This window comes from Ambystoma mexicanum, chromosome 4q (assembly GCF_040938575.1).
Source record: "Ambystoma mexicanum isolate Mex_15411 chromosome 4q, UKY_AmexF1_1, whole genome shotgun sequence".
In the NCBI taxonomy this organism is placed as follows: Eukaryota; Metazoa; Chordata; class Amphibia; order Caudata; family Ambystomatidae; genus Ambystoma; species Ambystoma mexicanum.
In genome coordinates, this window is record NC_090928.1 from 582381463 (window position 1) to 582407527 (window position 26065).

The 26065-nt window shown below is 46.4% G+C and overlaps 1 protein-coding gene across 4 annotated transcripts in view; it reads left to right on the forward strand.

Moving 5' to 3' along the window:
• Positions 1-26065, forward strand: part of PLEKHG1 (pleckstrin homology and RhoGEF domain containing G1) — a 360323-nt gene that overhangs the window by 23824 nt on the left and 310434 nt on the right. Inside the window, exon 1 of one of the 4 annotated variants that reach the window (XM_069608129.1) lies at positions 25832-26007. The exons of the other annotated variants lie outside the window; for them this stretch is intronic. The gene's annotated coding sequence lies outside the window, so the exon portion shown is untranslated. Of the gene's footprint in view, positions 1-25831; positions 26008-26065 lie in introns of those variants that run through there. 4 annotated transcript variants of the gene reach the window in all.

The following is a 26065-nucleotide window of genomic DNA, read 5'->3' on the forward strand; positions in this document are numbered from 1 at the left end:
CTTCGCCAAGACCTTTCTGCCGTCATGCTCTTTGGAACGTGTGGATGCAACGTGTGTGAATGATCCTTTGCAGCTTAGGTCACGATCACCTTATACTGGGGTCAAGATTTGGCCTCCATTATGGTGTCCAGTCGGGCACCTGCAGTCTTGTGTTCACTGACTTCATTGTCAGAGTTGTCCTAGTTTAAGTTCAGCTGAACAGGTTGCACAAAGGTACGGGTAAATGATGTGCGTATGTCATTCATCGGTTATTCATTTATATGGGAAGTGATTCTGGTTGTATTCTTAGAGTTTAGCTTTGGATTTGCAAACCTTTTTTAAATGTTGCTCCTAAAAACAAGTAATTTGGCCCCATACGTTTTTGGCTCGATAGTCCATGGCGCCTTAAGCGACAATCTGAAGCCCTGCCCACCATCAGCAACCACTCATTAAGTTTCCCAAATGCCACTCCAGGAGCCTTCTGCCACACTTCCGTTCCATGCATGCATTGCGCGCTCGCCATTCTACATTCCTCCAAGCCATGCAGAGACCACAGAAGCTGTGTGTGTTCCAGCTTGGGCAGTACTTATCTTCTTAGTCCTTGCAATAGAGTTGTGTTGCATATCTCTTAAGGTCATCTAGGCACCTGTGGGGGGGGGGGAATCTCTCTCTCTCTCTCTCTCTCTCTCTCTCTCTTCATCCTTCTATCTTTTGTCCACTAATCCCTCTCCATGCCATGCTCTGCCAAGAAGTGATGTCCACATAAACTGTGCTCTTCTTTCCTAAGTAGCCAGGCTCGTAGTCCTTGGTTTGGAAGTGTATTCCATAGAAGGCTTTTGTGTGGCAAGTGTCTGCGCCGAGTGGAGTAGTATGAGAGTGACTGTAGAGTCAAGACCCTGAGCCTCCACACAAAGAGAAACGCAATCCTCGGCCTGGTTAGAGAAATCCCTGAAGTTACCAAAACAACTTCCAGTGGTAGAGTAGGGTCAGCAGACGGCAGTAAGAATGCTCTTTGTTTTTTTGTATTGATCCATTTATCTAAGTGCAAATAAAACCTAAAATTAAGGAGTATTCAAACGTATACATTCAAATTAAAATAAAATATTAGCTGGAATCAAGTGCCTGCGTGAAGGAGTGGCTTTCAAGTGCTTGCCCTTTGAGATCAGCAGGGATGAAAAAGCTTGCAGAGATGTTAGTAGGAATTGCAGTTATGATTCAAATACTGACGGAAATGCTGCAAAGGGCAAAGGTTTGAAAAGTTCCACTTCTTTAATTCGATGCCCAGCCAAGCTTGCAACCAGAAACTGATGTTGCAGTGCCCAGAAGCCAGGCCCTTCTTGCATAGGGTGACCTGATGGACAGCCGCCAACAAAGCTGCACTGGGAAAAACAGTTTTTGGGAATACCTTTTCAAATGTGATGAGCAAATGTCAGTTGGCCCTGGGAATACCTTTTCAAATGTGATGAGCCAAATGTCAGTTGGCCCTAAACCCTGCACTCGTTGAACTGTGGGGCAGTCTAAAAGGCTTCTTGTTCTTCCTCTGCTGTAGCAGTAACTAGTCTTTGGCATGGCACTGATTGGCTGGAGCCCAAGAAGCTGCTTTTTGATTTGCCCTGGATGGCCAATACTGTAAACAATGGATTTCCTTTTTTTGAAAATTTGTATTGGAATTTTCTTCAAATTACATCTGAAAACAATTTCCATAAACCGACAGAGTAAACTCTTAAACAATAACACACCTAGCACTCGTACATTATCCTGCGGTTATACACATTCACTATTGGGTAGACCATGAACGGTGGATTTCTAAAGCCTTGTTTGTAATTACTTTGTTGAAAGGGTTGTTTTTTACCACCAGGTGCCAACTGTGTTTGTGCTGTACCTAGATCTTTGAGGATGGTTAAGAGGGCATGCGTGCCTCATTCCCTTGGCATGTCAACACTGGTAAAGGCAAACGGCTACACATCATCCGTGTTGTTGCTTACCCAGACTACTGTCTTTCTTGAGTCCAAGCATAAAGGAATGCTAGGTGACCTGAAGTCCTCTTTGGAGGCAAAGAGGTCTCTTGCTGGTCTATTGACCCTTCCGTGGATCACCTGTCCTGGGAAGCCAGTGTGGGAAAGACTGCAAACATTCCTGTGATCCAAATTGGACCCCAAGCCCCACCTTGATGCTACTTTACTATGGCGAGAAAATTCCTCAGAATTTCTTGTTAACCCACCCCACCCCCCCCAACGAGTTTCAGTGGTTGATTTAAAAGAGAGAGAGGACAATGTGATGTATGTTTACGTTATCTTGAATTAGTATAGCGCCTGCTAACATTCATGGCTTAGAAGCGCTAAAAAAACTGCAATTCACAGCTCTACCATACCTCCTGCAGCCAATTCATGCTAGGGGAAGTACAGCTCTAGCTGGCACAGAGACCAGATACAGGGGTACAGTGGCCACAGAACCATGCACATTATCTGCCATTAGTTAGGATTCTTCACTATTCTGCCACCACGAACCAAAGGGACAGGAATGGCTGGCGCAAGAATTTATATTGCTTCAGGTTAAGTCCCATTTTCGTGAGCCCTCCTCTCCATGGGAATAAGCCCATAGTTGATTGTTCTCTAGCGAGGGGCACCTAGTCTTGCCTTATTTTAGAACCGAACAGAATTGGAAAGGAATATGTTGCAGGTCTGAGTGAGGCTTCTCTTGAAGGCAGGAGAACCATCTCGCCAGGCGAAACATTGGAAAGTCCCGTGGGCAATGGCAGGTAGGTGATTGTCTCAGAAGAGGCGGGCCTGGATCACAGAAGCTCGAACTGGATCTTCCAATCTGGCCTCATTTAAGCGTGTAAGTGCCCGTTCAGAACAATCGTGGACTGCCTAAAGGATCCGCCACTCGAGTGCTGTGGTTGCAGACCTAGGAGCTGTGCTGACGCAATGAAGCGCCTCCTCTGTTTTTACGGCTCCATGTGATGATGAAATAGGAGATAGGAGATAGGAGGTGGGATCATAAATAAATGTCTAGGATCTGCCTCTATAATCAGGATAGAGTTTGGCCATTTTTACTTTGATCTCCATGGTACTTAGAAATGCGTAAATGGTTTTTAATTTATTAAAGGGCAGCCCATCATACCTCCAAGAGAAGACTATGCGCTACCGCCAAACACGCAGGCTAAGGTCAAGCACGGCCCTCCTACTTATGATCCCCTCCTCCAACTCTGTCAGTCTACTCTAACCTTGCATTCAACTCTATGGAATTCGCTACCCCCTCATATTCGGCACAAACCAGACTACATGGTCTTCCGTAAAGCAGTAAAAACATGGCTTTTCCCAAATCCATGAACGGTCCGATCCGCCCATGGGACATATACCTATCCGCTCATGGCCATTGTCCTATGAGAACAAACGCCCAACAACACAAAATCCCTACAAAGACCCTGAAAATGACCCCCCCCGCAACCGCCCATGTGCCTCCACAGAGCATCCCAAAAAGATCTGTCCATGGCCGTATACCCCTCCCCTTATGACCATTATTCCTTGAAAATCAACACTAACTCGAAACGAAACCGCTGCAGGATATCGCAAGAAGCATCCAACAACCCGATAAAATCCCTACAGGGACCCTGCAAATGGGCCCTACAAATCCAACCAGTGAGAGTCCCGAAAAGGACTGCCTCTCCAAAATAAATCAGCATACCTTCAGGGGACAAGAGCCACCCGCCGATAGACAGACACTCTTTCATACCACTATGCTCACTCACATTAGAATGCAGCTAAACCCCTCGATCAATTCGGCATAGCTGCACACATACATATATCACTCATACAACACCTCAACAGCCTGTCACGGCGGAGAGCATGCAGACTCGGAGACCACCCGCTTGCTGCACAACTTGCACTGATCTCTCACATTCACTGCACCACAAGTAACGTTGGAATGCAGCCAACCCGCAAACACCACCCTGGCAGCTCACATTCCATGTGCACCAAAGCACTATATGCCGCACCACTCCCTCAACTGACATGGGCCACGGTCCCCGAGGGCGTTCAACCTACAGCGCTTTGAGATCGTACAAATGGTACATGAAGCGCTATACAAATGCTCTATAACGTAACAGTATAATGATGAGGAATTTTTGTATAACTTATATAATTTGTTTTTAGAGCACTCAATAGGAGGACATCTATTTTAAACATTTTTTAAGTTATGTTAAATTGAAATATGATGTATGTGTTTTAATGTTAATGGAGAAATCCGAGCTCAATAAGGAATCGAATCAAATGTGATCATAGCGTTGTCCCTAGTGATAATTCCCCCACCGAGACTCTCGTTTGATTACGTTGCTTTCGTGGAGTTGTTTGTAGAGGGGCTTAACCCTCAAGCCTGAAGGCTCGTGTCCCCCATGGCACAGAATCAAGTGGTGTGTGGAGGGATTAAGGACCTGATTCACCAAAGCCTCTTATAATGGCGCAATCCCTTTGTAAAACACTCTATGAATCAGGCCCTAAAGGTCTGGTGGACCAAATATTCTATACAAGGCATGTTTTTTGAGAGACTAAGCAAGTAAGAGTTTAAATCTCATGGCACAGGGTTGAATATTGCCTTGCTCAATCCTCACTGTATGCAAGTTTAAATAGGCCCCGTCTGTAAGAGCAGGCAAGGCAATGAATGCAGTCTGCATGGCCCATGCAGCACCAATCTGCTGACCAATTGTACAGCTCTGAGAAAATACTGTGAACAAAGGCTTGCTGAGGCCTGTGGGGATGGGGGCTGAGAAAAGCATGACCTTTCTACCTTTTTTGTGTAGTTGACCATTCGACGCCCCTGCCTTTCATAGGCTGGTCTCGTGCTGTCCCGGTTTGAGAGTAAAGGCCTTGCACTTGTCCCCAGACCCACAGAAAAGTAATGGTTGACTCGAGTCGCCCCCACTCTCATGCCACTTCTTTCATAATCTGAATGAGGCCATGCTGCCAGACCTGAGCTTTATTTAGCAACCTTCAATGCATTCTGGGAGCTGCAGTGTTGGTTCATTCAGATGTAAACCATTCCACTGAAGTGCCATATTAGAGTTGTATAATGAATCCTGTTCCGGGCCACCCCTTTCTTAGTTATCCTCTTTTAATCGGCAGCAAAATGCATTGTTGGAATTCTAGCCTGGGTTCATTCACTCTGAACTTATTGCCTTAAAGTATTGCAGTACTTTGCAGAAGGCATGCTGCAAAGGACCGGAGACATAATGTTCCCATTGGCACTTGGTAGGGTCCCTTCTGCTCGCCCCACTGATATGATAGTTTATTTATATAGCGCCTGTACACAATGTGTTTCAAAGCAAGTGAGGGAACAAGGGAAAATACAATTACATTCTTGCAGGCCATGAACAGTAAGGATGTGAAATTAACTATCGTACTCGGCCTGGCGACATTTCAGATAGTGCAAGAGCTAAGACATAGATATGGAAGGGAGGGGGAGAGTGGGAAGGAAATGGAAACACAGGCGACTACCGTACTAGGCCTGACGACATTTCTGGTAGAGCTGGAGAAAAACAAAAAGGTGAGGGAGAGGGGTGCAGAAAGGGAGGGGAGGAACAAAACAAGCGACTATTGTACTAGGCCTGACGACATTTCATATAGTGCTGGATGGGGGAGGATAGAGAACAAGTAAGGGGAGGGGGTAAGAGACAGACGTGGTTGCTATCATACTGGGTCCAGGGACAATTCGGATAGAGTAAGTGCATAGAAGAAAGTAAGGGGAGGAGATCGTAAAAGGGAGAGAACAGAGAGTAAGCAGTCCAAAAGAGTGGAAAAGCAAAGGGGGAGAGCGAATACAATTGCGAAAGTCAGTAGTAACACATAATGTTGCAAGCCTGGATACAAGATGAAGATGGGAACAGCATGATTCGGAGCCACCATGAGAAAGTAAAGTCCATAAAAGTCAAATCCAGCATTGGCCACAAGACGGTGATGGTGAAACCAGAATGTATAAGGACAGACTCCTGCAGAAGTAGGCTTGATGGGGGGGGGGGGGGGCAGGGGGAGCAGGGTAGAAGAATCAAGCAAAACAGGCAACACCTGGAAAAGAGGCTGGAGGGCTCCTTAAGTAGGGAAAAAGAGCGGCAACCAGGAAGGCACCAGGTGGGTGGGGCTTGCTAAGTGGGGAAAAAGAGTGGCAACCAGGAATGCACTAGGTGGGTGGGACTTGCTAAGTGGTGAAAAAGAGCGGCAACCAGGAATGCACCAGGTGGGTTGGGCTTGCTAAGTGGGGGAAAAGAGCGGCAACCAGGAATGCACCAGGTGGGTTGGGCTTGCTCAGTGGGGTAAAAGAGCACTACCAGGAAGGCACCAGGTGGGTTGGGCTTGCTAAGTGGGGAAAAAGAGAGGCAACCAAGACGGCACCAGGTGGGCGGGCTTAGGCCAGGTGATCTAGATCCACCTGCACCGGCTCCCATCACAACACACACCACCGGTGTCACATGGCCGAGGAAACGCATGCAACTACTGACACCAGAATATGCAGACTTAAGTTCGAGAACTGGTCATAGTGTGCTATGTTGCACTGGGATAAGCGCTGCCCCGAGTTGCAGGACATGGCCACATCTACGCACAAAACCTGTGACTACAAAGCCGTGTCAGATCGGGACTAAAAAAAAACAAGGGCAGCAAATGCCTGCGCTCCTGAGGCGAAAATCAGGATTTCGCGCAAGGGACTTCTGGTAATAGCTGGGGCGTGTAGTTTAGCGGCCATGTATGCCAAATGACGCATTTTAAAGGACATTGGGCAAAACTAACTTCCCAGTATACAGTCCCACATCAAACGTACACCTCGACCTATTGCCCCGCCCCGCCCCACCCCTCCGTATGGACCAGTCCGAGCTTGCCGCGATTATATATTTTTTGAAGTTCACTATTGGGAGTGGGATTTAAGTTCAAACAAATTCTCAGTGTTTTTTTTTTTGTTTTTACCTCTCAAGACAAACATCTGTTATCCGGCCCCATTTTTATTGCCTCAATTATGAGTTTTGGTTCAAAGCGAAGTCTTTCCAGTAAGTGTGCTGGGGGCCTGAGGCGGCCTAGCCTAGTATTGAAATCAATGCAGCTGTAAGCACTGGGAGAACACGCGGGGCGAGGGGTCACGAGCAGCCGTTCCTGGAAGCATGGTGTGTAGGCCAGTTTATTTGTGTTTTCTATAGTGACGTCTGGCACGCGATAAAACAAGTGGAAGCTGTTCCTCAGCCCTTGCACACTCCGCAGACAAACCCAACCACGAGAGCAGGGTGCAGGTGCACGCATGCACCATGTGACTCGAGAGGTGCTTATACAGTCCTCTTTTTGTCTCTTTGAACTTTTGGTTCTAGATTCATAACGAAAGGAAAAGCAAAACGGGCGCCCAGTGCAAGGTAAACAAGAAGAGGCAATTAACGTCCTGCAAATGGCCTGGGGCATTTTGGCATATCTGAAGATGAGAAAAGTGCAATCACATATTGGAGCTGGTATTTAAAGCGATTTCACATGCAGCCATGCGTCCGTCACACTGCCGGCCTCGTTGGTATTTGAGGCACACTTGCTTTGGGCGCTAAGCAAAGCTGTCTAGATGAATTCCTGTCACTGGAAGCACTACTTTCCCAGTCCTGGCGTTTTTCCTTCTCCAAATATCTTGTATCCGTGTGTGAGTACAACTTGTTAATTTGGCGGTAACCAAGACTACAGCTCCCAGAATTCTTTACTTTGCTAAAGGAAAGGCTAAGACTCAGCAGTCTTCTGTCCTGTTGACATGGAGTCACCGAACACGCAATGAATGGCTACATGAGTGTGCTAGTTGAACACAGCTCTGCAGCCGAAACCCTACCATTCTGTGCACGGCAGAGGAAGGAAATGAACCCAATTTAACATCGGCTGTGAAAAGAGGGCCCAGTCGCCCTGGTTCATGGATCCTCACCGAGACACATTGCTAGGGGTTGCGTGGTTGGCCCCAGGGCAGCCAACTTAGAAATGTCCCGGCGAGTGACGGGTCTCCTGAGCGTGCAGTGACGTGGGTGGGGAGAGGTGGTGCAAAGAAACGGCGTATGTGTGTTTGGGTGCAGGTGGCCCTCCAGAGCGTGTAGGCCTAATGGGCAAAAGGGGGCGGGGGTCTAAATGTACCTGTTGTATTATGGAAATTATGTTCATGTTTTGGAATTTATAGGGGAACCTATGTTTTGGTATTGCTGTGTAAATAAAGATACATATAGCAATGTATAGCATATGGTTTAAAGATTGAAAATACCCTGGGTATAACCATCTAGATTAATTTTTCTGATAAAGGTATTATCATGATCTATATCCAATCTTGGATTGGCCTTAAACGTTGTTGCTTGGCGTATAACGCCCAATCAGGATTGATTGAGCGTTAATCAAGCTCGAATATAACTAATGCAATCGGCCTAGGATTAGAAGCGTGGTAACAATGTCGTCTTTGGATGACTATACTGTGAACTGTTTCATGATCTTTTCATTATCATTATTTCTCTTTGTATAGAATGATCATATCTATTTTGTTTTCTCTTTATAACCTCTGTGAGATGTGAAATTAATTTTAAATGGAGAAATTCATCTTATTAATGATACTATTTATTTTTTGTCTTATTTTTATGTTGAATATGTGATCATTTTGACAATGTTTGATAAATTAGGTTTTATGAATGATGTGCAAAGTTTATATCTAAACTGTACCACATTATTAAATTAACTAATGGGTGATTCATTTAGCTCGAATTTCTCAAATAAATCCGTGCTGAAGATTCAAGTCCTGGTAATGCATCCTCCTTTGCAGCCTTTATTCTTACTCGCCTGAGCTGCCCCTACTAAATATGTTTGTGTTCCATAAAGTGAGTAGCTGCCTTTTGTACATACTCCTATGTACTGTTGATGACTTGTCCCCTATGGCATTTTTTCATGTTACCCGTCAGGACAGATGATAAAAGGCATGACTTGCCATCCAGTTTTTAATGGAAGGTATGCTGTGAAAGGCACCAGTGTAGTCCACCTCCCCACAGACACCCTTTCTTCAGGCTCTCTGGTTACACTGGGCCACTTGCTCATTAATGAGAAATATAAAGTTGGTCCATTTGCCTTTTAAAATGCCCGAGTGAGTTTGCAAGATTATCCCGCTCCATCTAGGGGTGTAAACTTGATGCGAGCTGTCGTCTTAATGGATGTATTATAAGGTAGCACTCCAAATGAATTTGCAGGAAACAAGTTATTGTTCTTTGTTTATTTCAGCGTATCGGCAGCACAAGTGGTGGGTAAGACGACCACCATAACCCCACTCCCCAGCCTCCTCCTCAGAGCTTACACTCTCTCTCACCAACAACCAGTTCTCCTTCCCCCTTCATGCTTCTGGAACCCACTTTACAGCCAACCAACATTTAATGTGCTGTGACAGTATGCCAACACATGTTATAACAGCACAATATAACGCACACACGTAACAGAGGCTGCTAAAAATGACCAGTGACCTCATAAAGTCAACGATTTAGCCAGACTTGACTAACTTCCCCTTGTTCCAGACTCTACCATCATCTGTCGCCACTGCATCTTGGAATTCCCTTAGAATTCTTTGTGGACCCCAAAACCGGGTATCACCCTTCCCTACACTCCTACACTCTTGCCCTTCTGCACACAAATTTGACCCCCCCACACCAAATTCTCCACTCCTGACACACTTGAGCAGATTGTACCTCCCCTTCATGTCATCAGCCCTTTCTTGGACTCTACCTCTCAATCTCTCCTCATGCCAGTCCACAAACCATGCTCGCCTGAGCCATGGAGGACACACTGTGTTGTGAGGCTTCATCCTCCTTGACACCTCAAATGGAACTAACCCAGTCGTTGCATGAGGAGACAATGCATACCCACACGTCCTCCTCAGTAGAGCTTCCTCCCAATATTCGTCTCTCAGCTTGGCCACGTGAACCGCTTGCACGAGGGTGTGGTTGAATCACTCCGATGCATCATTCGTCTCAGGGTTGTGCAACAATGCTTTCTGATGCAATACTCCCACTCCCCAGAGAAATTCTTCCACCAGTCTAGACGTAAACTGAACACCGTTGTCAGTCAATTTTGCAGGAAAACTCTCTCTGAATCAGCTCATCAGGGAAATCCATCACCACACGAGAATACGCCTCACTCACCACCTTCACTTGGAATGCAAAACCAGAGTGCATCTTCTCTTCCCTCTGTTATCACCAAGTGGCCCCAGCGCACCCACACATTCCCACGGCATGGAAGGTAACTCAAACGGCTCAAGGGGTTGAATATGATTCCACAAGACTTTGCACCTCAACCTTCCCTTGCACTTCGTCACCCCCAAATGCACTTTGTGTGCAAAAACCTGGCTCTCAACCCCAACGGCGGCACCCCGTCCCACTGCTGCACAAAAAAAACCTTCAACACTGAACTCTTCACAAACCTTAAGGAACTGCTTCACCATCTTTGTCATCACCTTGTTCCCTCCAACCTCCCAGTAATCTCCTCATGACCGCCTAAAGTGGGACATCACTATCTTGATCTCTCATCCACTCTTCCCTGCTGAGTGTACTCCTCACACTCCTCATTCTCCTCTACCACTCCTTCCGCTCATGACTGGTAATCAATCGGCTGTTCCATTATCCTTCCTGGGGACATGTTCAACGTCATAGTTGTGACCCTGCATAGAAACCACCCACCTCATGATATGCCTCGAAACACCATCAAGACCTTTATACATGAACACATCCACAAAGGGCTTGTAGTCCGTCAACACCCTGAAGTTCCTTCCCCACAGGAACACCCAGAATGTATTTACTGCCCAGACCACACTGAGCCTCCTTCTCCATGACTGAATACCTCCTCCTTGACCGAATACCTCCGCTCAACCTCCCACAGTGCCCTTGATGCAAAGGCCACCACTCTCATTATGCCCTGTTGTTTCTGCACCAACACAGCCCCAATCCAGTGTCGCTAGCATCAGTCATGATCATGTGGGGGACATAGTATCAACACTCACCAATGCCGTGGCCCAAGCAATCAGCTTTTTGACATTATCAATCTCATGCTGACAACCTTAACCCCACTCAAACAGTCTTTTTTCTTACACAGACTCTGAATATTCTGACATCTGCCAGCAAACTGTTGAAAAGCTTGGCATAATATTCCACTAGCCCAAAAAAGACATGACCCCATGCCTGTCCTTGGGACTACACACACTCTGAATCGCTGATACCAAGTCCTTCTTAGGTTCCACCCCTCACTCACTCAAGGTGTGCCCCTGAACCCATAGGCCCTCTAAGATGAGGTGGCGCTCTTATAGGATGGATGGGGATGCAGAAGTTACTCCAACATCAATAAAAAGAGCGACTCAGGAAGTTGGCAAAAGGTACACTGTTTTATTAACAATTCTCTAAAACGGGGAGTACAACGGACATCTCATGGCAAGGTCTCAATTATTTACATAAAAAACATGTTTTATAGTAAAACTTTGACATCACACTATGTGGCTAACTGTAAGAACTTAAACTGGATTGTGGTTGGATAACTGGAAACATCTTCATATACTTTCTGTAGGGTTGTGATTGGGTCTCTATTGTCTGGTGGGCCACTAAGCCCCCCTCTAGTGCAAGTCATCTTCATCGTCATAAAATAGACGATTTATTGGTTCACAAACTATAGGCATCTTTGATACGTGGCCCTCTATAATTGGTTGGCACGCTTGTACCCTTCTGGAATATTCCACTTGCTATCAGCAGACAAGCTGGTACCCCAGCTGTTGGTGGGTTGTGCTTGACAATGCCTCCCCACCAAATTAGCCCAACATCTATCATCACTCTCACTTTCTGTCATTCAATTTGCCTTTGAACGTGGCCTTGCAAGCTTCACAACTCCTGGGAATAAAAAGGGAGTGTGAGCATGCTCACATCTTTTCGTCTCATCATCTGCTCCAGTCTATTTCCTTCTCGGTCACATGTCTAGAGACCACGTTTTGAGCTTCTTCTTTGTATTTAATGGTTTTAAAACGAATAAAACTTCACACTCATTGTCTTTTTGCTGTACCTTGGCAGGGGCTTGGCCCGTCTCTTGCATTAACTGTATCTCTTGAAGCTAGACAACCAGTTCTCAGCTGCACTGGCCTTTTGACCCTGGGTCAGACAAGCCCTCTTGGATTCTTTCTTGCTCGTCGGCTACCTTTATTAACTGCACCACACTTTCGGCTTTCCTGCTCATGGGATCCCAGTTTCCTAAAGCACGACGTGGAACATCCAGATCTCTTCTGGCTTGGCGCATCGCCGCAATCTATTCACTACGTATAGCCAGCCTTTATGATTACTTAGTCTACTTGCATTACAGCGTCTGTACAATTATAAAATGGTTTGCATTTTCTGTGTTGATCTTCCACACGTGTAATCTTCATTTTACAGGTGAACATTTACTCGATTCCTACTTCATCACCAGATTATATATGTTCTTTACTTTCTCTTCTATTATCCCTTCTCGGTGTATCCCTTTTTTGTCATGTCATGTCACCAGCCTTTTTTTTTTTTTTCGTCCACCTTCTCCCGCTCTTGATGGATCTTCCCCAAGAGGCTGTCGGCTCTTCGTGGATACATAAAGAACGGTTTTCTCAATGGGTACTTTGCTTTAAAGGCTGCTCGCATTATTGGCATCATTACAGGTGTCATGTATGTCACCATTTCCGGTTCCCAACATATAGGCAATTTAGGAGTGGGACTTCCGGTAGAGGCTTTTGGCTCCTCCTCTACACCCCAGATAATCTATGGGTGTTATTCTTAAATTTGCTCTTGTCCCTCCTCTGGGTCAACCCAGCCTTCTCAAAAATCCTAAGAACATTCCTCAACCTTGCATCATGTTCCCATTCTGTTGCTCCTGTGACGAGAATGTTGTCCTGAAGAAATCGCACACCTATCTCCTCATTAAACAAGACATGCATCATTCTTTGAAAGAAAGCAGCAGCTTCGACTAACCCAAAGGGCATCCTGCAATACCCAAACATCCCATCTGGTATCACAAATGTCGTCAATTCTCTCAATGCACGGTGTAGATGTACTTGATGATAAGTGGACACTAAATCTAACGTACCAAAATAGCACGCCCCACCAAGCAAGCTCAGCATTTCCCCTATGTTGGGCAGTGAAAATCTCTGTCACAACATTCCCATTGAGCCCTCGTAGGTCAACACAGAGCCTGATCTCCCCACTAGCTTTCCTTGGTACATCAATAAGAGAGACCCATTCCGAAGATCCAACTCTCTCAATCACACCCAACTTTTCAAGTTTCCCCAGTTCCTTCTTCACCTTCTCCCTGAGACAAACGGGAAAATGCCTCAGCTTGCATACCCCAGGCACTGCCACGGTCTTCAGTCTTATTTTGTCTTGATATCCTTTCAAACACCCTAAGCAGTCCTCAAAAAAAGCTCAGAAATTCACTTTATACTTTCATATCTGTGTCAACCACTAATACCAACCCCAGAACGCTGGAATATGTAACAAGCCCCATCTCGGCTTCCTCGTACCACCCCACTAGGCACCCTCCACACTTTGCACAAAAACAAACGCCTCAGTATATTTCCCCCCTCACCCTGGGCCTATTGATTTCCTTTTCCCCCAAAGGAGCCCTAACCATGTCTCCCAATTGGCTATGGTGTAATCTGAACCTGTATCATCAACATGGGCACACAACACCCATTCACAATTACCTCTGCATGCAGCTTTTTCCCTTTCTTTGATTTTGCTCTTGCACTCCCCACCAAGAAAGGTACTCCTGGCACATCCCCCACTTGGTTACATTACTCAGATTTGTCCTCTTCACACTGAGAAACGTCCTTGATCCCTTTCGAGGAAAAATTATTTCAGCACCTAGCATAGTGCCCATTCTTACATTTTCTGCATTTAGCACTCAAATGCATTTCTCTGAGTTTGGGAAGTGCAAGGTATTCCCACACCTAAAAGCAGTTTATACTCCCTCCAGCCCCCTTTTATTTTCCATCCATCCATCTCGCATTTCTCCTTTCTCTTCCACATACTTGTTTCCGCCCTGAGAACGTCTTATGTCTCCCTTACATTTTGCTTCGACTATGGACACTTCTTCTCATCATCTTTCACTCCTTTTAATTTCAAATTCTTTCACACACTTGAACATGGGTTTACTTTCTATGCAATGTCAAGTGCCTAATCCAAACTTTGATCCCCCTTACTCCATATGTCCTCCCTTATCTTATGTTCCTTCACACGCAACATTCATTGGTCCATTACATGTCCATTGTACGATTCTCCAAAGGTGCAATGATTCTCCAACTCTCGCAGTCCTGTCACAAAGTTCTCCACCAACTCCTCCTCCTTGCTCATGCATACCAAAGTAATAGCGCTCCCATATGGGGCTTGATGTCTCTCCGTATTTCAGGTCTAACCTGCACATTATTGTCTTGTATGGATTCAAGATTCTCCCGAAGCAGCTCCCTTCTGGGCTTCTGTACCCCCTGACAATTCTGGGAGACCCTTCAGCAGACATCTCCCTTCAAAGCCCAGGCAGTGCATTAACAATACTCTCTTCCTGTCCATAATGTAACTGGGCCCATGAATCGCCAGGACATGGTCCTGAAAATCCTCCTGCCTAACATCCCACTTCATCAATGGTTCAACAGACCGCGACAGAAATTGCGACAGCAAATTGCTCCTTTTGGAAGAATGGGCTGTGCCAGTAACACACCCTTGTTATGCAGTATTTCCTTTATTTTCCTGAACAATGCAACAGAGATGTTTCTGCAAGCCTCACAATATTTTGCTCGATGAGGACGCCTGATCAAGGAATGGTTTCTTCAATTCTCTGGTATCTGTTGTACTCTTGCCTGACCTTAAAATGGCAGCTAAAAATCTTGTGAGTCTTGCAGCAGTTGCTGGCTCACTGTGTACTCGTTTGTTTCCTGACGTATGATCACGGCCACCATTCAATGGCCCTGGCCTACTCCACTTTTCCAGGCAACCACGTATCGACTCACTCACCATACACTCATCCGTTCGTGCCAGCTCTGGGAGGGGTCAACGTCTTTGTCGCCATTACTATAAGGTAGGCACTACAACTTAATTTGCAGGAAACAAGTTATTGTTCTTGGTTTATTTAAGCATATCGCCAGTACAAGTGTTCGGTAAGATGACCCCCCTAGAGCCGCCGCCTCCGCCTGCTCCTCCTCCTCCTCCTCCTCAGAACTTGCACCCCCTCTCTCTCTCAACAACGGCCAGTTCTCCATTCTAGATCCCACTCAATGACAACAGCCTCCCAACATTCCATATACTGACAGTATGGCCAACACATGTTATAGCAGTAAATACAATACAATATAACAGGACGCTTAAGCTTGGTGGCAAAGACTTTCACACCCATGTTATGAGGCAGCCATTGAAATCGAACCAGCTATTTTCATCGTGCGATGTTAGAACATATTTACTACATCACAATGCTGCCTCTGTTGTTCTGATCGGTTCTGTAATATTTTTGTAATGCCTTGGGTGCAGTGGGTGCTTGGTCCCCAACACATTTTTTCTTGGGTTCCCAGACACCAGAGCACCTGCATACCTGGTGCCCCTGATTTGATTTGCTCTGATCTACCTTGGTGCCAAAGCATCCGTTTTTACCAACCAGGGCACTTCGGATGGAATTTCCTACCTATGCTTTTTGATTTAGTTTGCAAAGTAATTTGAATGGTCAAAGTAAATGGGGCATGGTGAACAGTGGGTGGCCGCTATCCTAGTGTATGTTACCAGGGTACATGGCCAATGATCAAGTTTCTGGAAGAGTATTTGACTCCTTGTAAACCTTTGAAGCAATGCTGAAACCTTGAACATGCTTATGAATTCCACATGCTCTGTTCATTCTAATAAGTGCATTTATAGTGTGCAGGTGCAGTTCCATAAGGCATAAACCAGATTTTCTGCAAGTCCTCCGTCATTATGTCATCCAGTGCTGTTTCTATTATTTACATTCTGGAACGTGTAGGTTTGCTTTTGCCATTTTAAATGTATTATGGTGAAGTGGATGCATGGGGTCTCCATCCCTCAGGCAGCCCTTTATCTTAATCTGAAATTCACGCCCCCCTTTGCCCCATAACCGTTGGCACTCCACTTAGGGTAACGAGTGGAGTCCCCAGGCTGCTGGCTCCTAATCTGTGGCCAGATAATTGCTACACATAGTACACATTGTAGCCATGAGCGTGAAGGCAAAGTGAGAGAGGAAATGGAAGCGGTCTCCATATGCTGTTGGCAGGAGTGCAGAGAAGAGACCAGGCTGTTTTCCTGTGTTGGCCCGCTTCATGCTTTGCTCCGAGTTCTAATCGTGTGCCTTGCCTTGCCAGGCCATGTTATGTCTTGCTATATGCAGCTTGATTGTTTGCACCCCTCGCTAGCCTCCTCACCATGCTGTCCTTTACTTTCTGTTATACTTTTCTCGGTGCCCCCACAAGGATTTGCTCCCATGTCTCCCATTGTAACTTTGCTTCCTGATATCCCACTGTGATTTCTCCCTCTTCCCCCCCATCCTCCCCCCCCCCGTTGCCCAATGCAACGTGTGCCCTACTGCATTTTGATCTCCAGGGGGCCAATGTAGTTTACGAGGCTGCCCCTAGTTCTCGCAACTTTACCTTTCAACATACAGTTATTACACATGCCCCTTATGTTACCCACCCCTCCATGTGAGCCTCTCCCTCCCCCACTTTCATTAAGGTCAGTCAGTGCACACTATCTAATGCCAGAGGTCCCAGGCCATTCCCGGGGGGGGGGGCGGGGGCTCCAGACAACTCCTCACAAGTACCTTAGCCGAAGGGCACCACTGCTGAGACATCACCATGTCCACACCACATGAATGTGCACAGTTGCCCACGAGGCCCCCACTAATGTCCCTGTACTAATCTGCTCGAACAGAGTAGCTACTTGCACACAGCAATTCAATAACCCTCCCAACAGACATCAAACAACAGAACACTACAACCAACTATCATATTACAGTTCCAAACAATGTCTCTTACCACTATTGGAATGAAGGCTCCTCTCTGAGAATAAATGCCTCTATGTTGTTGACACAGGGGACCTTGAAATAGGCCCACACTCAGAGATCGGGTTTCTTCCATTGTGCAGGCGTCAATACAATAGTAAGACTCGCTTGCATTTTCCCCTCTCTCCGGCTAACCCAAGCCACCCTCCTCTCTTTCAGATCCACCAGAGAGGCCATGAAAATGGCAGCGGTGCATGGTATGAATCCCAGTAACCTTCCTACACTTCCCAGAATTTGCCCCTGTTCTTCTGCCAATACCACCTCAAAAGTATACGCTAGCTTGTTGAAACCACTGAGTGGTGGAGCCCTCGTGATGGATAACTTCTGTTCACAAAATGAAAAACTTGCCAATGAAATCAGAAAAAAGGTTGGGTCAAAAAGAGCACAGAGTCGAAGAAAGTTGTTGTTTTGTTTCACAGATGCATTGAGATTGGTTACCCCCCCCCCGCCCCCCCGCCACTGTGTCGGGTGTGGCGCCTTTAGCTAGTGTCGCCCCATAATTTTGAAGCCCTTAATTCCAAATCCCAAAATGTTAATGCGCTTTTCAGTGCAATCATAGGTGGGGGTGGGTTTGGGTATTATGATGTATGGCAAGTATGGGGGAGAACTGCGGGGGTCTTCCCCCGAATATATAATTTTGCTGAAAGGCGCAAAAAGGAAAAAATATTTCCGACATTTTGGGATTTTTTTGTCATGCAGTATTCATATAAATCCCTTTATCCTATCTTGACTTTAGTCCATAGCATTTTACATGTTGGACAGAGGAACCTATTTATAATTGTACAGGCTGAACCACATCACTCGACATGCAAAGTGCGGGTATCCTTTATCACACTTGGCATGGGTCCACTTGGCAGGTATGACTGAGTCATCCCCTCAAAGGCACCATTTTTCTGACATGGAAAAAGGAAAATCCACTGACAGCTAAATTTGGCATGAGCTAAGGAGTGGCCTTAGCTAGTGAGATTGTGTTCTTATGCATCACACGTTAGAAAATTCCTGCTTTAAGAGAGCAAACGATTATACCAATCACAACCAACTTTTTTGTAATCTTTGTCAAGTATGTTTGGAACCTGTACTTTTTCCTTGAGTGTGCAGGCATCGTTAGTCCTCGCCCTAGCTGAGTCTCAACTTGACCAAACCAGCAGTTTGTTTTCTGTGGCACAAGGATCTCAATGCGGCTACTTCCAGAAGTATCAAGAAATCATCAGGCCTTCTCATACTCCTCAATGGACCTAAAGGAGATCCGGTCTGGCCTGGTCGTTCCTTTGCTTCGATCAAGTTCTAAGTTCTGCACTTGGCATTACTGGTCCTGACCGGTACGGACCACACCATTTCTGAAATGAAAGGTCTCTTTAATTTCAGGGAGCTTGCAAGATATTTTCTCCTCTCCAATCTACCCTGCCTGGCTAGGACTACTTCCAGGTGGCACCTGTATGTGAAATTAGCTTTCGGTGCCAATCGTATACCTCTGAACCCTAATGTTATTCCTGAGGGCCTCCAGGTCCTCAGTGCTCACCTGGCCAGCTGCACACTCCTTACATCCCATGAGCTTTGCATCTTGATATGAGTCATTTCATGGTGTCTCTACAGCATTTTTAACAATCAGAAGTGAAGTCTTTCAGCAGGAACCAATATATGTTGGTGGAATGATACACTTCCCTGAAAGATTACATGCTGTCCAATAAGGGAGCTAACTCAATTCATTCATATCTATGACCCATTTAATTATTCCGTAAGTTACACAAACGGATTGTGATTAACCCTTGCAAATCACGGCATTGCAGAGCAGATGCATAATGTAATATTAAAGCTATTGTTAATAAACCTGGCCTGTGAATCTGCAAAGGAGTATGTTGCGTGTGTTATGCTTGTTGCATATGCTGGTTGCGTGACTGGGTATCATGTTTTGTACCCAGATGTGAGAGGCTACATGGCACTGCAGAATGACAGGGAGTGTCTGGTTCAGAGGATGGTTGGCAAGGGGTCTCCTTTCCAATTGATTATGCATGCAGACCTTGCCTACGCGCAAACAAAGACCTAAATGTGTGAAGCGATATAGGGGCAGGCATCGCAAACCATACATAATGAAGGGACTTCATGTTATCAGGCTTGGGCAGTACTGCATACAGTATAAACCCAAGGTCTCCAACCAGTAGATTGTGAGCTACTGGTAGATTGCCTAGGGCTTCTCAGTAGCTCTTTGCATCAGACATCAAAATGAGCACTGTGTGTTTATTTTGGTGTCTGAAGTCCCTGGGCTCCCACCCCCCCCCCTCGATCTCCTCTCCTTGCAAATCAAACAGTCAAAAGCTGTGTGCACGGTGAGAGGAGAGGCTGCATATGGGCTTGAAGGGCTTGGGGCAGTGCGCAACAAGAGGTGACATAGCAATAACAAAAGTAGAAATGTGTGTTGTAGGCATTGTCACCAAGAGGTGCAATTAATGGCTGCTTAGAAGGCCAGGGGTGCATATATCTACATGCCATGTGAAACAAATCTGGGGCTGTGATCCTTTCAGTCTCACTGTGTTTCTTTAGATTTATTTCAGTTGGCATTACTTTGCATGCTAGTAATTGTAGGCTTTCAATCAGAATGGGGAATATAAAGCTGCAGGTGTAATTGTTTTTTGCTCAGTGTGGGTGCGTGTGTAGAAAGAAAGACAACCTTTGTGTCCCCGCTTGCAAGAAAAAGTGTAGCTCTAGCGTTAAGTGTTGATGTTTATGGTGAAACTCCAATTTATTTTTTTTAATTTGAAGATACGAAGTCCTCTGTTTTAAGGAAGTAGTGCCACAACTGTATTCAAGATTCTGATGATATTTGCTGGGATATGGGGGAGCCCACCTCTATGCATATCCCAATACAGGAATTCAACCGCCAACGGCTGTTTTACACTTCTGGAAATGTGGAAAACTACTAGCGGACTGCGTTCTGGTGCTTCTCTACGCATTTCTAGAAATTAAACAGGAATGTAAAATCACATGTGCCATTAATGCCAGGATTTAAAAACCATGGTTGAGAGTTCTGTTTCAGCCTTTGTTTTACGAAACAAGAGTATGAATTAAGTAATTAGGTGGGAAAAGTGAGCAGTGGTTTGTATGTATATACCTGGATATCTATAGGATGAATATTGTTTAAACCTAGTTACTAAGTAACACAGCACTGTACAACACAGGGAGAGAACATTGAGGGGAGCCATGGGATGGGAAAACAATTAATAAGGTTGGTCTCCTTTGGTTATGTACACAAACTGGGAGATCTACGGAGATGTGTGGGGAACCTGTATGTATATGTTCAAATTCTGGCAGGGAGTTTACAGCCAGACAAAACTACGTTGAAATGGTGCAATTCATGAGCAGTGTCTTTGCTAAAAATGGGCAAAACACCATACAATTTACAAGTAATTCTCTAACACATGGAAAATTCCAATATATCTGAGGGAGCTGTTCGTGCAAGCCATACATGACCCATTGGCCATGCACCAGAATGACCTGCATGATTCCTGCAGGGAGAGGCGGTGATCCTGTGAGCTGTTCTCAGTGTTAACTGTGCAAATATGCATCTTTAATCTACGGTGCCCAAGTTACAGTGGGGAAAAACTGTACCGCTGACTGAGATCCTAAAAAGAAGGTAAAATAAATACAGCAATGCAAATGCTGTTACAGAGCCACCCTTCAAAGTTGCTAATTATTTGATAGAAAAAAAAATCTTTTACAAATGGTGCACTTGTGTCAAACACAGCGACTCCAGTGACTGAGTCTGTTACAGATATCTAAAACTGTCCTGAATGTATGCCTGGCGTGTCTGGTGTGCAGTTAGGAGGGTATCTGCACTATGATTGTCTATCTCCGCCCTTTTCTGATGAACTTCCTGAAATCAAAACTTTGATCCTGTCTGACCGCATCTGAGTTCAAGCTACACACCAGGTCACTGAGCGCTGGTGGATGGCATGCAGTGTCAGCCTCCAGAATGAATGTCCTGATTGGTTTCCTACCTTCGGATATCCTTGACAATTTGTAGGAGAGAGCTACTAATACAGAATTATGAAATAAAGTTGTTTTTGAAGTTGTTAATATGGTTAATGCATATGTTATTCCTTTTATTTATATAAAGAGCAAATAAACCAAACAAAGCGATGTTGGTACAAATTCTCATACTCATGGACATCCCCACCCCAGTAGCTCCCGCCGATTGGCCATTTACTGCAAATACCTCTTTCCAACGTAAAGATTGGAGACCCCTGGTGTAAACCATGTGTATATGTCCAGAAGTCTGCTCTGGTGGGGCAGCAGTGTCCTAGCCTACGTACACAGGCAAAAGTTGCGTGCTCATGAAATAACACAAAAAACTGACTTGCAGGGCTAAACGGTGGATCAATCTGACACAATCCTGCTTAACCCAGAATCGTACAGATTCTGTGCAGAATTGTATTAGTAATGATGATGGTGATCGCTCTATGAACTTAGTATGTTCACTTTCTACTGCACACTTTGCCCCACGTCTTGGTGGGAAATCACCTTCATTCTTAGAAGTATGCTCTTGCCTTTTTATGTTTGTGTGGAATGGTCCGCAGTAGCACCCAGTAGCTCGGCCGTTTGCTTCCGTGGAAGCACTGGACTGGGAAGCTGACGAGGATGCTCCCGGTAGACCGCTTTGTCTGGAAGACTTCCCTCTTCCCTTCTTTGTTTTTCAGTGTTTGAAAGCGTAGCATGGTGCCGTGGATGTTCAGCATTGTGCACCTGCAGCATTAGAAGCGTAGACCGTGGTCCGCGTGCAGGCCCGGCATGTCTGCAGTGTCCTGATTGAATAACTGCGCCATTGCAGAGTGTTATTGATGCATTACTCTGCAGCTTCAGTAAGTCAGGGTGCCCTCTAGGAGAGATCTGTGCACATACGCTGTGAATGTGGCGTTCTGCAATGTCATGCCGAGAAATTGCTTTGCTCAATATAGACTGTGAACTTGGTTTGGGTCAAGTGGCACCCTCCGCCAGTCAAGGGCTTGCTTCTGACAGCCGCCTGTAACGACTCGCTGTATCATTATTCCAGGGTTGATAAATTGAGCGCCATGAACATTGCCAACAACATCTATTGCCTCCCACAAGCAAGCAGCAAAGTGCTTGTCTACTACTTGAGTGTTAATCAGCCTCTATATGTTCATCGTAAATTGTCCTGGACACCAAGAGGAGGTGCTAGATCAAGAGCTTCCTTAGCTATCCTTACCCCACACCATGAACAGTGGCCCACCCAGAGCATCCATCAAAAACCAATGCACTGCTCTGCGTGGTGGCCTGCTGGAGCCACGAATAAGCTGGACCTGGAGTAGTGCAAATGCAGTGGGCACAGGGTGACCACATCTACTCGTAGGAAGGGTGCTGTGGGAAAGGCCTTGTACTACACAGTCCAAGGTGCTGAGAGAACTTTGTACTTGTTTAGTGAGCTACCAATCCTACTGCACAGACCCATAGATATCCCTGTAAAACCTTGCCCAATGTACTCTGCCTTTTTGTACTTATAAGATCGATTTAAAAGAGGAGAGTCGGGTTGATTAATAGGCCTGTTGTTTCAAGCCTACAAAAATGCAAATCCAGCGTTAAAAAACAGTTCCTATTCCGCTCTTGCTCTCACCTTGCTTGGAGTATGTTTAAGAGGATACATTAGTGACACGCTGTGTGCTCATTGACTATGGATCTCCTGTCTTTTTTTCAGATCTCAGGAGGAAAGGCCTGGCTTACTGTTTGCTCGCTAGATGTTTTGGGTACAGCTCCCCTCAGCCTTATACAGCATAGTGAATAGTGAGGGATCATGGGAGTTCCAGTCCAAAACATCTGGAGAGACACCGGTTGCAGACCCCAGTAGGAATGATGTGCTTGAGCCAGTGGTGTAACAAGAGCAGAAGTAACCTGCATTATGTTAAAAGGTGTGGCACATGCTTCCATCTGGTAACAAGGGCAGAGTGCAAGCCGATCTGATTGGGCAAGTCCCAAAACGAGCTCTCTGTAGGGGTTGTTGGGATAGGAGGATGTCACCAGTCCTGCACGCAATGGATCATCTTTCTTGTCCTCTCTTCTAAATGGACTACTCCAGTGTAAGTGACCATCTCCCTATTACCAATCGGACACCCCCAAGACCCTTATTTCTGATGGGAATTCAGGGTGCACATATTCGTCCTCATCAGTTAAGAAATGAGAAAATAAAGCAATGTTTCATACACCCTCTCATAAACCTGCAATGATGCTTACATTGCCATTTTCTGATCTAGAGTTCATAATACATCAGGTTTTTGTGTAGCCCTTCATGACGGATTCTTCAGGCTTCCAAGCAATGTTCTAGAATATCTGCTATCATTACCCAATTTAATGGTACTCAATGTATCGACCTGAATGAAATCGGACTCTCCGCAGGCCCCAATTTTATACTGAGAGGCGAATTATGCCAGACAGGGCCTTGTTTTTGGCCAAAAGAAAACAGTAACTGCATTGGGAGATTAGCTGCTGCTTTAAAGTGTGCTTCCCGTGTGAGGTTGGAGGTGAAATGCATTAAGTGGTGCACAGATTTACATTTTTGGGACTGGAAATGTGAGTGAACAGTATGTTGGTGCAAGTTTTGTGGTTAGTGAAAAGCCCTGGTTGGACACTGGTTCCCCCCCCCTGCATATTGACCTTCTAAATTAGGTCAATTCTCCCAAGGTCAATTGTGAAAAGGTCAATTAGTATACAACCGTGGCCCATGATGGGTTCATTTTGAATCCAAACCGTCCCTCTGTCCAACTGAGTGTGACATCCCTGCCTTTTCAGCAATGTATAGCTATGTCATGCATGCACTTGGTGTAGGCGCTCGACTCCATTGAGCTGCCGGGCTTAAGCTCTCCACTCCCCTGAAATTTGAGCTGAGGGGCGGGGCTTCCAGACTTGACTTTGCTTTAGTCCGAGAGGGAGGAAGCCTGTGCTAAAACTGGCAGCTTTAAAGTGTTACCGATGCTGGAAATGGACAAGATTTACTGGGAGAACTGTCTCCTCTTTTGGAAGAGTGGGGCTCTGGGAAGGAGAGGGTGGAGCCAAGAGGCGTGGCCCCCGGCCAGGTTGCATAACACAGTATCTCCTCATAGAACCCAATCCTGGTGATTTGCATAAAAGCAAGGAGCATTGTTGGAACATCATAATGTCCACAATTTTAAATGTTAAACATGTCTTTTACTGATTCAGTAAGAAACCCTTGTAAGCAAATAATGGACTCTTGTTTTGATTGGTCACAATATTCACCCTAATAAATAAATGTCTGTAAATTATGTTCCATTGGAAACTGCAGTGGTCTCAGTTTTTTGTAATAGGTCTTCATAGTTGGCAGGCAGGAATGCACAATCTCGCACAGGAGAAATGCTGCATTTTACAACGTAAGAAAGTGTTCCTTTGTGATAAATTAATTAGACTGTTTCTTTGAAAAGTCACACTTAAACTCCCTTCTCCTCCAAATGCTACTGAAGTGTAGTGGCTGGAGAGCCACTTTCAAGAGTTAGTCCTACTTTTATGTTAGTTGACATGTCCCGTTGTTTTTTTAACTTTTTAAATCTGGTCACCCTATCCAGACCCCAGTGGGTCTTGGGGGCAGAACAGCGCTGCGGCAAGACAGTTTTTGGGGAAATGAGGATATATGGGCTCCATGCCTTGGGGTAGAACAGAGGAGGGTGGAGCCTCTAAGTTTGTCCCGCCCAGTTTCTAAAGTGGCCCCACCCATCACCAGTTAGCCCCCAGTCCCCGAAATGTAGGTTTCGTTGCACTCCTCACTTGGTGCTAGCAGGCCACCTTCTGAGGTGCTCGACCTGAGCTTGGCTTCTGACAACCAAATAATGTACATCCTACACACACAAATCCCTAAAAACACATCCGTGGTGCACTTTAGTCTAACTCTGACTCGTCAGGCGCACACGCAGCCCTCTACACAGCCCGCTGATGCCCCCATTCACAACCACTAGCCCCCACCCCCCCCCCCTTGCCCCGCAAGCTGCATATTGTAATTTTGTTTTTGGTCGTGTGCCTTTATATAATTATTTTCCCAGTTCATATAAGGCCTTCGACAAGCTATGCAAACGCTACGTGTTAATAGTGGTTGGAAGAGAGCAATTGTTTCCTGGGGCTGATTTTGAGGGCATGTGCTCCAAGGCATCAAAGGAAAGTAAACAAACGAGCATCTAATCCTATTTTCCGCAGGCCTTCCTTGAGGCCTCGCGGCGCTAATGAATGACGGGGGGAGGGGGGGCGCGTACCCTCTTTATCAGCTGTCGCCTGAGACGTGCTCATCTCTAGCGGGACACTTGTATGAAGAGCGAGGGGCAGGCCACCATAAGGAAGCTAAAAGGGTGTGGGGTGCCTGTACTTAAGTGGCGAAAGTTAGAGGGAAGAATACGGTGCCCGAGGCGTTGCTAAAAAGGGTTCGTCGTGAGAGGAGGCCCTTGCCTCGAACAGTGGGCCCAGTGGCACGCAGAAGGGACGGTTCTCCCAGTCCCAGCCAGGGTGGGGGAGAGGGGGTGCTGTTCATGCAGATGGGTAGTCTGGAGCTGTGCTTTTGGTCCCCGCAGAGCCAGTAAGGGGTCGTGCGGTGTGTGTGTGGTGCGCGGTGCTCCGGGCTAGTGTGACCGCAGGAATTGGGCTTGGCGGAATGAGAGGACACTGGGGGGGGGGGTGAAGGGCGGCGAGGCAGGGGCGCCACCTGGGAAGGAGGGCTCGGGGTGAGCGCTGGGGTCGCCGGTGCAGCGAGACGGGCACGGCTCTGAAGGTCGCTCCTGCAGCGCCCGGCCGTCCTCTGCCTGCAGCCTCCGCAGCGCCCCGTCCCGGGTGACGTCAGAGGCTCGGGAGCCGGGCGGCGCGAGGGAAGTTGCTCGCCGGGTTTACCGGCTGCGCTGTGCTCTGCCGACGGGCAACGGAAGCGTTGGCGTCTCTCTCCCGGCCGCCGAGCAGGGGTGGGGCGACTCGCAGCCAGGTAGGTGCCGCGGGCGGAAGCACGGGGTTCGTTCTGTCCCGGGAGGGCGGCAGCAGGC